This window comes from Ascidia mentula, chromosome 5 (genome assembly GCF_947561715.1).
Source record: "Ascidia mentula chromosome 5, kaAscMent1.1, whole genome shotgun sequence".
Taxonomy (NCBI): Eukaryota; Metazoa; Chordata; class Ascidiacea; order Phlebobranchia; family Ascidiidae; genus Ascidia; species Ascidia mentula.
Window position 1 is genome coordinate 18,929,745 of NC_138570.1, and position 11,886 is coordinate 18,941,630.

Here is an 11,886-nt window from a genome sequence, read left to right on the forward strand (position 1 = left end):
TTTTTTTCAACAAAAGGTGTATATTTGTTGATATTGAGCCAGAAGAACGCCACTTCCATATTTCAGTTTTCAAGTTTCCAAACGAAATGAACTTAAATGCAGGTCAACGGCGGTGACGGCGTAGAGCCCTTTAAGCGCGTATAGGCTGGCCACAAGGCCACTTGTACAGGCGAACATTTAAAACTTTTCGGGGCCGTAGGATTTTTTTAATTTTGCACAGAGCTTGCCTGGAGCATGCAGATGAACGCGGTATAAGTTAAAATCCCAACAGTTTTCAAGTTTCCCAGGGAAATGAACTTAGCTGCAGGTCACCGGCTATGACGTCATAGAGCTCTTATCGCGCGTATAGGCTGGCCACAAGGCCTATCGTACAGGCGAACATTTGAAACCTTTCCGGGCCGTAGGATTTTTTTAAATTTTGCACAGAGCTTGCCTGGAGCATGCAAATGAATGCGGTATAAGTTAAAATCCCAACAGTTTTCAAGTTTCCCAGCGAAATGAACTTAACTGCAGGTCACCGGCTATGACGTCTTAGAGCCCTTAACGCGCGTATAGGCTGGCCACAAGGCCTATCGTACAGGCGAACATTTGAAACCTTTCCGGGCCATGAGATTTTTTTAAATTTTGCACAGAGCTTGCCTGAAGCATGCAGATGAACGCGGTATAATTTAAAATCCCAACAGTTTTCAAGTTTCCCGGCGAGATGAACTTAACTGCAGGTCACCGGCTATGACGTCATAGAGCTCTTAACGCGCGTATAGGCTGGCCACAAGGCCTATCGTACAGGCGAACATTTGAAACCTTTCCGGGCCGTAGGATTTTTTTTAATTTTGCACAGAGCTTGCCTGGAGCATGTTGATGAACGCGGTATAAGTTAAAATCCCAACAGTTTTCAAGTTTCCCAGCGAGATGAACTTAACTGCAGGTCACCGGCTATGACGTCATAGAGCTCTTAACGCGCGTATAGGCTGGCCACAAGGCCTATCGTACAGGCGAACATTTGAAACCTTTCCGGGCCGTAGGATTTTTTTAAATTTTGCACAGAGCTTGCCTGGAGCATGCAGATGAACGCAGTATAAGTTAAAATCCCAACAGTTTTCAAGTTTCCCAGCGAAATGAACTTAACTGCAGGTCACCGACTGTGACGGCATTGAGCCCTTTACGCGCGTACAGGTTGGCGACAATGCCTATCGTACAGGCGAACATTTGAAACCTTTCCGGGCCATGAGATTTTTTTAAATTTTGCACAGAGCTTGCCTGGAGCATGCAGATGAATGCGGTATAAGTTAAAATCCCAACAGTTTTCAAGTTTCCCGGCGAGATGAACTTAACTGCAGGTCACCGGCTATGACGTCATAGAGCCCTTAACGCGCGTATAGGCTGGCCACAAGGCCTATCGTACAGGCGAACATTTGAAACCTTTCCGGGCAGTAGGATTTTTTTAAATTTTGCACAGAGCTTGCCTGGAGCATGTTGATGAACGCGGTATAAGTTAAAATCCCAACAGTTTTCAAGTTTCCCGGCGAGATGAACTTAACTGCAGGTCACCGGCTATGACGTCTTAGAGCCCTTAACACGCGCATAGGCTGGTCACAAGGCCTCTTGTACAGGCGAACATTTGAAACCTTTCCGGGCCGTAGGATTTTTTTTAATTTTGCACAGAGCTTGCCTGAAGCATGCAGATGAACGCGGTATAAGTTAAAATCCCAACAGTTTTCAAGTTTCCCAGCGAGATGAACTTAACTTGACGGCAGGTCACCGGCTGTGACGACATAGAGCCCTTTACACGCATAGGCTGGCCACAAGGCCCTTGCACAGGCAAACATTTTACACCTTTACGGGCCTGTAGGAGAAGATTGGCTGACGATAAATTGGTTAAGATGGAAGTTTATCACTTAATTGCATTTGAGGTGGGCGAATGGTATCATCGGCCAAGGTGTCCTAAGTGTATGACAAGCTAAAAACCTGATCAAAATTCTTGCCAATAAAGCGTTAAAATATAGTTACAATTCAATAATCTGTCAGAAAATACAACAATAAGAAGCCGTCAGGTTTGATTTGTACTGTTAATGAAAAAAATATGATTCAGCAACCAATCAAGATCCATCGCATTTCACATCAACCTATCATTTTTATTTACAGAAAACTGCTATTTATCAACTTGCTGAATAACGAAAAGATCGAAGCCGCAACTGTGTGAAACCATCCGTACCCGACGAGCTCATTACGTAAATTTCTCAACCACCAACGACACTGCTGTGTATAAGGACGAAAGACCGAAGTCGCAATCGACGATGGGAAGAAGAACGCCGCCCAAGAAATATAAAGTTGGAGTTTCCGGAAAGCAGACATGTTACCTCCGTGCTGAGGGGTCGCCGCTTCCTTCCGTGTTGTTGGTGACCGACAGCAACGGGAGGAACATTGTCTGCCCCCAGGTGGTATCGTCGGATAGTGAACTTTTTACGTTAAGTGCTATTTCTATTCCAGGGGGAACACTGAACCATGGAGCGGAGGAACTCATGTACGGGAAAAGGTTCGGGTCAGTTGATTTTATCATTCTGGCTCTTGGTACGAACGACTTGGTCTCTCGGCATGCGGATCACCACCATAGCAGTATCGGGACCGATTTTCGACATCTGATCGAGGTGTGCCAACAAACGTACCCACAGTCTCAGGTTGGTTGCCTGTATTATACAAAAGTGCTGTTTGTTCCTGTTACTGCCAGGAGTTAAACTACATTTTTTCCCTGCTGCGACTGTAACGTTAAAATTAACTTCATTTATAACACGTATACATTTATTTTTGTATAATTTGTATGCAGATTGTGATGGCTGGGATCTTGCAACAGTCTGGTTTTCATGAACACTGCGTCCAACAAGCCAATTGGGTACTGCACAACCTTGCCGAGGAATATGGGCTCACCTTCTTGGATTTTAATATCTCCAACGACAAAAATAATTGGAGCGACCAACTCCATCTCTCGGACGTAGGGCTGCGCCATTACATGGACAGCCTGGAAGGGCATATCCATACCTTACTGGCTGTGGAACATCTTATTGGTACAGAAAATAAAACAATTGCTTTAAAAAGTCCAGTTAAATTAGGAAATTACCGAAATACCTTTCGTATTACAAGATTGTGGCGTAACTTCTTGGTTTACATAATGTTGATACGAAACTAAAAATACGATTTGACGAAGTGTACTATTTTTTATGTCAGTTAAACAAAACTTTGATCAACAATGAAGTTTTTTGTTGCACAGTACCAACAACATTCATTGTACCTTCCTCACAACCAACTCCAAACGACATTTCCCACATCAGTCAGTCATGTAACGGACGAAAAAAGTACAAACGCCTCAGCCTTTTCGGATCCGTCGCTGACTATATACGACCTAACAATTTGAAGAAAGTGCTGCATTCTTCAGTGAGCTCACTCACACCTTGTCCGTTACGACTTCACGTCAAACCTGCAGTTCGTGGTTCGTCTGCAAAGGCTGTGACAACTCAAAGCCGAGTCGACAATGAAGCTGCGACGAGTTCGTCAGCTAAAGCAGTTCGACGTTCGTCTGCAAAGGCTGCGACAACTCAAAGCCGAGTCGACAATGAAGGTGCAACGAGTTCGTCAGCTAAAGCAGTTCGACATTCGTCTGCAAAGGCTGCGACAACTCAAAGCCGAGTCGACAATGAAGGTGCGACGAGTTCGTCAGCTAAAGCAGTTCGTGGTTCGTCTGCAAAGGCTGCGACAACTCAAAGCCGAGTCGACAATGAAGGTGCAACGAGTTCGTCAGCTAAAGCAGTTCGACATTCGTCTGCAAAGGCTGCGACAACTCAAAGCCGAGTCGACAATGAAGGTGCGACGAGTTCGTCAGCTAAAGCAGTTCGTGGTTCGTCTGCAAAGGCTGCGACAACTCAAAGCCGAGTCGACAATGAAGCTGCGACGAGTTTGTCAGCTAAAGCAGTTCGACGTTCGGCTGCAAAGGCTGCGACAACTCAAAGCCGAGTCGACAACGAAGCTGCGACGAGTTCGTCAGCTAAAGCAGTTCGACGTTCGTCTGCAAAGGCTGCGACAACTCAAAGCCGAGTCGACAATGAAGGTGCAACGAGTTCGTCAGCTAAAGCAGTTCGACATTCGTCTGCAAAGGCTGTGACAACTCAAAGCCGAGTCGACAATGAAGGTGCGACGAGTTCGTCAGCTAAAGCAGTTCGTGGTTCGTCTGCAAAGGCTGCGACAACTCAAAGCCGAGTCGACAATGAAGCTGCGACGAGTTTGTCAGCTAAAGCAGTTCGACGTTCGTCTGCAAAGGCTGCGACAACTCAGAGCCGAGTCGACAATGAAGCTGCGACGAGTTCGTCAGCTAAAGCAGTTCGACGTTCGTCTGCAAAGGCTGCGACAACTCAAAGCCGAGTCGACAATGAAGGTGCGACGAGTTCGTCAGCTAAAGCAGTTCGTGGTTCGTCTGCAAAGGCTGCGACAACTCAAAGCCGAGTCGACAATGAAGCTGCGACGAGTTTGTCAGCTAAAGCAGTTCGACGTTCGTCTGCAAAGGCTGCGACAACTCAGAGCCGAGTCGACAATGAAGCTGCGACGAGTTCGTCAGCTAAAGCAGTTCGACGTTCGTCTGCAAAGGCTGCGACAACTCAAAGCCGAGTCGACAATGAAGCTGCGACGAGTTCGTCAGCTAAAGCAGTTCGTGGTTCGTCTGCAAAGGCTGCGACAACTCAAAGCCGAGTCGACAATGAAGCTGCGACGAATTTGTCAGCTAAAGCAGTTCGACGTTCGTCTGCAAAGGCTGCGACAACTCAAAGCCGAGTCGACAATGAAGGTGCGACGAGTTCGTCAGCTAAAGCAGTTCGACATTCGTCTGCAAAGGCTGCGACAACTCAAAGCCGAGTCGACAATGAAGGTGCGACGAGTTCGTCAGCTAAAGCAGTTCGTGGTTCGTCTGCAAAGGCTGCGACAACTCAAAGCCGAGTCGACAATGAAGCTGCGACGAGTTTGTCAGCTAAAGCAGTTCGACGTTCGGCTGCAAAGGCTGCGACAACTCAAAGCCGAGTCGACAATGAAGGTGCAACGAGTTCGTCAGCTAAAGCAGTTCGACATTCGTCTGCAAAGGCTGTGACAACTCAAAGCCGAGTCGACAATGAAGGTGCGACGAGTTCGTCAGCTAAAGCAGTTCGTGGTTCGTCTGCAAAGGCTGCGACAACTCAAAGCCGAGTCGACAATGAAGCTGCGACGAGTTTGTCAGCTAAAGCAGTTCGACGTTCGTCTGCAAAGGCTGCGACAACTCAGAGCCGAGTCGACAATGAAGCTGCGACGAGTTCGTCAGCTAAAGCAGTTCGACGTTCGTCTGCAAAGGCTGCGACAACTCAAAGCCGAGTCGACAATGAAGGTGCGACGAGTTCGTCAGCTAAAGCAGTTCGTGGTTCGTCTGCAAAGGCTGCGACAACTCAAAGCCGAGTCGACAATGAAGCTGCGACGAGTTTGTCAGCTAAAGCAGTTCGACGTTCGTCTGCAAAGGCTGCGACAACTCAGAGCCGAGTCGACAATGAAGCTGCGACGAGTTCGTCAGCTAAAGCAGTTCGACGTTCGTCTGCAAAGGCTGCGACAACTCAAAGCCGAGTCGACAATGAAGGTGCGACGAGTTCGTCAGCTAAAGCAGTTCGTGGTTCGTCTGCAAAGGCTGCGACAACTCAAAGCCGAGTCGACAATGAAGCTGCGACGAATTTGTCAGCTAAAGCAGTTCGACGTTCGTCTGCAAAGGCTGCGACAACACAGAGCCGAGTCGACAATGAAGCTGCGACGAGTTCGTCAGCTAAAGCAGTTCGACATTCGTCTGCAAAGGCTGCGACAACTCAAAGCCGAGTCGACAATGAAGCTGCAACGAGTTCGTCAGCTAAAGCAGTTCGACATTCGTCTGCAAAGGCTGCGACAACTCAAAGCCGAGTCGACAATGAAGCTGCGACGAGTTCGTCAGCTAAAGCAGTTCGTGGTTCGTCTGCAAAGGCTGCGACAACTCAAAGCCGAGTGGACAATGAAGCTTCTCGCGCAGCAGGAAAGTTATTTGGATTTGTGTTTGATGGCTTTAAACGAGGTATTTACACTATTTTCAGTTTTTGTATATTCTATCTGTTTTTTATGCAATACTGCCTGTGTTCAATTGGGTTTGGATATATTTTTGATTTCGCGTTGAGCAGTTCTACGTTTGTCCCCGGTTTTCGTCTGACAATTTTCAGCGGCTTAACAACTCGAAAACGCCGTATTCGTGGTTCGGTTTTACTATTACCATTGTCGCTGGCTGCACGTTTAGTACAAACTGGGGGAGCTAAGTTTCAAAGTTGTGATGAAAAAGTTGACATGATTTGTAAACATTTGGTTTTTCGTGGATTGAAAAAGTTTTGTAGAAAGACTGGTTTAGGTTTTCTGCATTCCCATGATTTTTGGCAGGGAATGCCAAATAACAGGCGACTCAAAAAGCTTCTGAAATTTTGTGAGGTTTATGACAAGTAAATACAAAAGAAGTTGGTTGGACGCTTGGTTCGTTCCCCTCATATTCCAACCCACCATAAGGAAAATATGTTTTACGCCGCAGTACCATCTTTAGTTAAGTGCCTACGTGAATACCCTAACACATCAAAGCTACCAAACAAGGCCGTGAAAGAAGTTTTGAAATATTGCAAACTTCCATTAAATGAAAAAAAACGGTTAAAAGTAAAAATGACTTGGGTTGAAGATATTTTGTTTCGTAAAATGGCACAATCGTTTTACAAACAACGTAATGGTTTGGAAACATCGCTCATGTCATCACCAGAACCTCTTACGCGACGCGGTGAGCCCTTGTTCTGTGTTTGCAACGCGCCCTACGATGGCACATTAATGGTGGAATGTGAAACTTGTCAGCAGTGGTTTCATCCGAGTTGCGTGTTTGAAAAATCGTCCGTGGCTGTATCTTTAACAGAAAAACAATGGAGACGGTCGCATTTGGTTTGCCCTGGCTTTGATTTGTACTCTGAATCTTGTTTTGTACATAGGTCTCTAAAGCCCGATTATTTGGCTCCAGGTGATGATAAGACTGTGAAAGGTAAAACAAACCAAGATATGGTTGATAAAAGCACGTTTCAATCGTCGTCTTCTGGTCTTGACTTTCAGTCGCCTGCTGTAGGTCCATCGGTCGCATTTTCAACGGCTTTCCCAGCACCTTCGTCGGCTGCATACACTTCAGAATTTGCACGCAATAGTTTAGGAGATAAGATACCGGCAATTATTACCAGGGATTTGGGTAATCAAAACAACGACATAAATTTGTTTTCCAAATCGCAGGAAAACTTTGATGTGGTAAGCGAACTAGGTGGAATAAGTTTCGAAACGCAAAATAAGTTTCAACATACAGCTGATGTCGCAATAGATGATATTTTCGTTTTTTCACTTCAGGAATGGACAACAATTATTCAAAATAGATCCGCAAATCACTTTGGCAATGATACGTACGTTGATGTAACTGTAAGGCGCCTTCGCAAAATTTACTCTGGTTGTGTCCCGAACGTATCCAACAATTACTTGGTTAACTTCAATGCTGTGAAGAATATTAAGAAATCTGACGAATGTTACAAAGAAGGTTGGGTTAACTTCTATTGTGCACATAAAAGATGTGAGAGTTGTATGTGTGAGGTAAAATTTGTAGTGACGTTTTGATCGTTTGTGGACAAAGTTGAAGGTCGTGTGAAGATATGCGGGAAAAGAAACCATCACCGCGCTTGTAAAAAATGTAGACGTGTAAGTGGACTAATGAGGGAAGGACTTCGCAAAAAAATGCAGCATCAAACTGCAGTGAAACAATATCGCGAAATGTTTGACGAATTATCGCCAGAAGAATGTTGGTTAGGGGCATGTACGTACTTACCCTCGCAATCAGTTTTAAACAACATTAAAAGTGAACACAGTGGCAGCAAACGAATAAGCGATTCATGGTTTTTAAATTTAAATATACAGCGACTGCAAATGGATGAAAAGTTTATTCGTTGTATTTCGGCGCATTTTCCTATGGTGGCAATGTATTCCGACGCACAGATAAAAATTTTTAATCGCGTGTGCGCGTTTGATATTGCGTATTTTGATTCTACCGGCAGTGTGCTGCGCCGAATTGAAAACTATTATAATTTTCAAGTGTACACCTTACTAATTCGAAATCCAACTAAAGGTGGTGCACCACTTCCGGTTGCAACTTGCGTGACATCAAAGCATGATGCGATCACTATTAGTCATTTTTTGGAAACCTTTCTCTCCGATTGTCTTAAAGTGTGTAGTGTGTCTCGAAAACCCAAACTGCTTATCATTGATGGCTCGATGGCAATGTGGAACGCTGTTTTAAAGGCATTTTGTCGGGAAACTCGTATAGAATTTTACAACAGGTGTTATCGAATTTTAACAGGCGTTCCAGAGCATGGCGATTTGCAGAAAACTGTGGTCCATAATTGCTACAGCCATGCAATGAAAGCAGCCAAAATTTTATGCAACAAACACTGTCAAAGTTCAAAATTGTTGAAGACTTATTTGTTCTGGTTAAACATATTTTTTAATTGCGAGAATATTACGGATCTAGATATGGCCGTGGAAAGTTTTATTGTTTTGACTAACAGTGAAATTCCTTCCTCATTAGTCGAATTTCATTACAACCGCTTGAAATCCAAAGGTGCGTCCGGTAAATTCAATTTTGATGACACTGACGACGACAAGGGTGTGGCAGGGCACACAGATTATGTTTTTTCGAGTAAAGAAACAGATAAATTACAGGAAAAACAGTCCCCATTTTTTATTCGATACAAACGGAAATTAGAAAACTTTTTGAAAACATGTTCCAAGACACCAACCTCTTCACATATTGGCGCCAATGTCTATTACAATCCGAAATTGTGTGAACGTTTGATAGATGTGGTTTTAAGCAGAATATGTTCAACGTCTAAGTTATAACTTATAATGCTTGGGGATTTGTCACGGCATTTCCACGACAGCAAATCCACCAACGAACAGGCCAACATGTTTATTACGTACTCGAAAGATTGCAATGTGATAAAGAGTTGCCTCCACCAAACAATCCTTCACAATAACAAAACACAAGGAATTATTGAGGAACATTTTCGAGATTTGAAACGAAACATAATTGATGGAAAGCGAATAGCTCGAATAGACGATTTTGCTTCAAAATACTATGATGCCATTAAAGTTTTGCAAAAACTGTTTGCCGATTCGTTAATGAGCTTTCGTGGAAAAGCAAACAAATCCCCTTCAAACCCAAGCAAAACTGAAACCGCCAAGCGTACATTGGTTGTGGAGTCAAAGTTTAAAAAGAGGAAAAGAAACAAAACTACTTTTTATTCATCAGAAGTCATAAGCAAACGCTTAAAATACGAAAACGAAAAATCACTTTCTCCGCAACCAGTGTTAACACTTAAGTGCACCCCGACAATGTCATTTTTTACAAACTGTCCAAACCAAAATGAAAATTTTCACGACTGTAAGAAAATTGCAGATTTCATTTGGCATCATATACCTTTTACCCCAACTTCAATTTTTGACACCGCCCTCGTCATGCTCTGTCATCAGTCAGTTTCTTGGTTAGATTTGTGTTCCCTTTGCAGTAGACCTCGTGGAAAAACTTATTGTGCTTTAACTCAAAACCCGGCGAAAACACACAGTGACTTGACAATTGGTTGGCTAACGGAAAACGTTGCAGATTGTTATATTTCAAGAACTCTCCGTCGTTGTAATTTGCGCATGCCTGGGACGTTTGGTTTTGTGTCAAGTAGGACAGCGGGAGAAGTGTTGCGTGGCAAAGAGTTCAAAAGTAATCGCAGAGCATTTCATACCTTGTTTTGTAATGAACGGTTGGTTAAACACGCATTTATTCCATTACTTTATGAAGGCCATTTTGTTGTTTTGTGGTTAAAACATTTTGAGAATGAATTGGTTTTCTATGATTCTGCCGGAACTCCGCGAAAGGAACTTACGTCTCTGATAAAAAGATTTTTAATTCCAATTTTAATTTTAATTACCGGTCATGATATTTATCTTAAATCTGATTCATTGGTGACTCAATGCGATTTGTCCAGTTGTGGTGTGTGTGTGTGTTTCACTGTGGACAAAATAGCAAACAATATAGTTGGGATTGATGAGATTGAGTTCGACGTTGCACGGTATCGTATTTGGATTGTGTTTGCGCTTGTTCAGGAATCGATGAGTTGCAGTGATAAAATAGTTTCTTGGATTGTTAAAAGCAAGCTAGTTTTGCCTGGTCTTCCCAATTTATACAACAACTGTTGGTTAAATTCCGTGCTGCAAGCTGTTCAATGTTTGTTAGATGACACTTGTATTTTTCCAAAAGAAACTGACATAAAAGGTAAAATTGGCCAATTTGTTTATCACCTAGCTCATAAACTTGTCGATTCCACGTCATACTTGCAGTTGGTAAAAGACGTTTGTTGTCTGCTTAGTTTTAAGTTAGGTCAGCAGCAGGACCCTATTGAATTTTTAATGCTAATTGATTTTGTTTCCGTTTTGAAAAATTGTGGTCTATATTCGTCGTTTAATTATAATACAGCAACAACTTGCAAGACATGTGGCAACCAGGAGAAATTTGAGAACGAGCAATCTGTACTGACATTGCCGTTGTTCGATCACATCCCGGACAACGGCCATCTCAGCACATATTGTGAAACTGAGTTTCACAACGTTGCCACCAGCCGCTGTTCACATTGCAATTTGAATACGGAGAAGACGATTAGTAGTGAGATCAAAAGTCCAAAAGATGTTTTGTGCATTGCAGTTTTTAGAAATGTAGGCGGCAAAAAAAGTAGTAAGCGCATTGTCCCAGATGAATTTTTGCTGTTTCAAATGGAGTAATGTTTAGGCTTGTGTCTGTTATAGTTCACATAGGATCTGCTGTTTCGGGTCATTATTTGGCATATAAATTTTCTCAAGAAAATTTGACAGAATACAATGACGATATAGTGAAATATGTGACATGGAACAGCGTAAAAGAAAGGGTATTTACTAGTAGTTGCATTTTTTATTATAAGAAAGTCAAGTCCGATATTCAGTCTCCCAGTTCACCTCAGCCAAAGATTGTTGTCCATCGCAAACCGCGCCGTTTCAACGAGGCAGCAGCGAAATCTACGGATCGCATTATACACAGAAATTTTCTTCTTGAACAATACAATGATGGAAGAAGTATTGTAATTTCGGATGATACGAAATTGACCCCCGCAATAAAACAATCATATGACTTCGTTTATAAACAAATTAATTGGATTTTGTCAAAATCTTTTGAGCAAGGAAAAGATCTACCGGAATGTTACCGCCTATGTTTATATTACCATAGAAAAAAAATGTGTTGATAAATTACAATAAACACTTTTCACACCTTAAAATCTCCCAAGATGAAATGAGCAATATAATGCGATTCGTTGAATACTCGTTTTGTCGTCGTCTCGTGCGACAACGACTTGTTGGTAGTCAGGTTTTCCGGGAATCGTTTTGCGGCCGTGATTTGAAACCAGATTTGATTGTGCAAGGAAGCATGATCAGTGAGATGTTGAAAGATGAGACACTGAATTTTAATTTTTTTTTAATAACATTTTGTACTTTGAGGCATTAATAGGTTATTTTATGAGTGTGGGTAACAGTGCCTACGAGGAAACATGTAGAAGGGTCGGTTCTAAACCATCGCTTTATATTTAAAAATGCAAAGTAGAAACGGGCACGGTTGTTATTTTGATTTATTGGTTAATCTCAGTATACTGGGCAAAAAGCAGTGTTACCCGGTTCGACACTGTATAGACAAGGTTTAAATTTTCCCGCTACAGAGACCCCGCCCACCATACGTTAATTAAG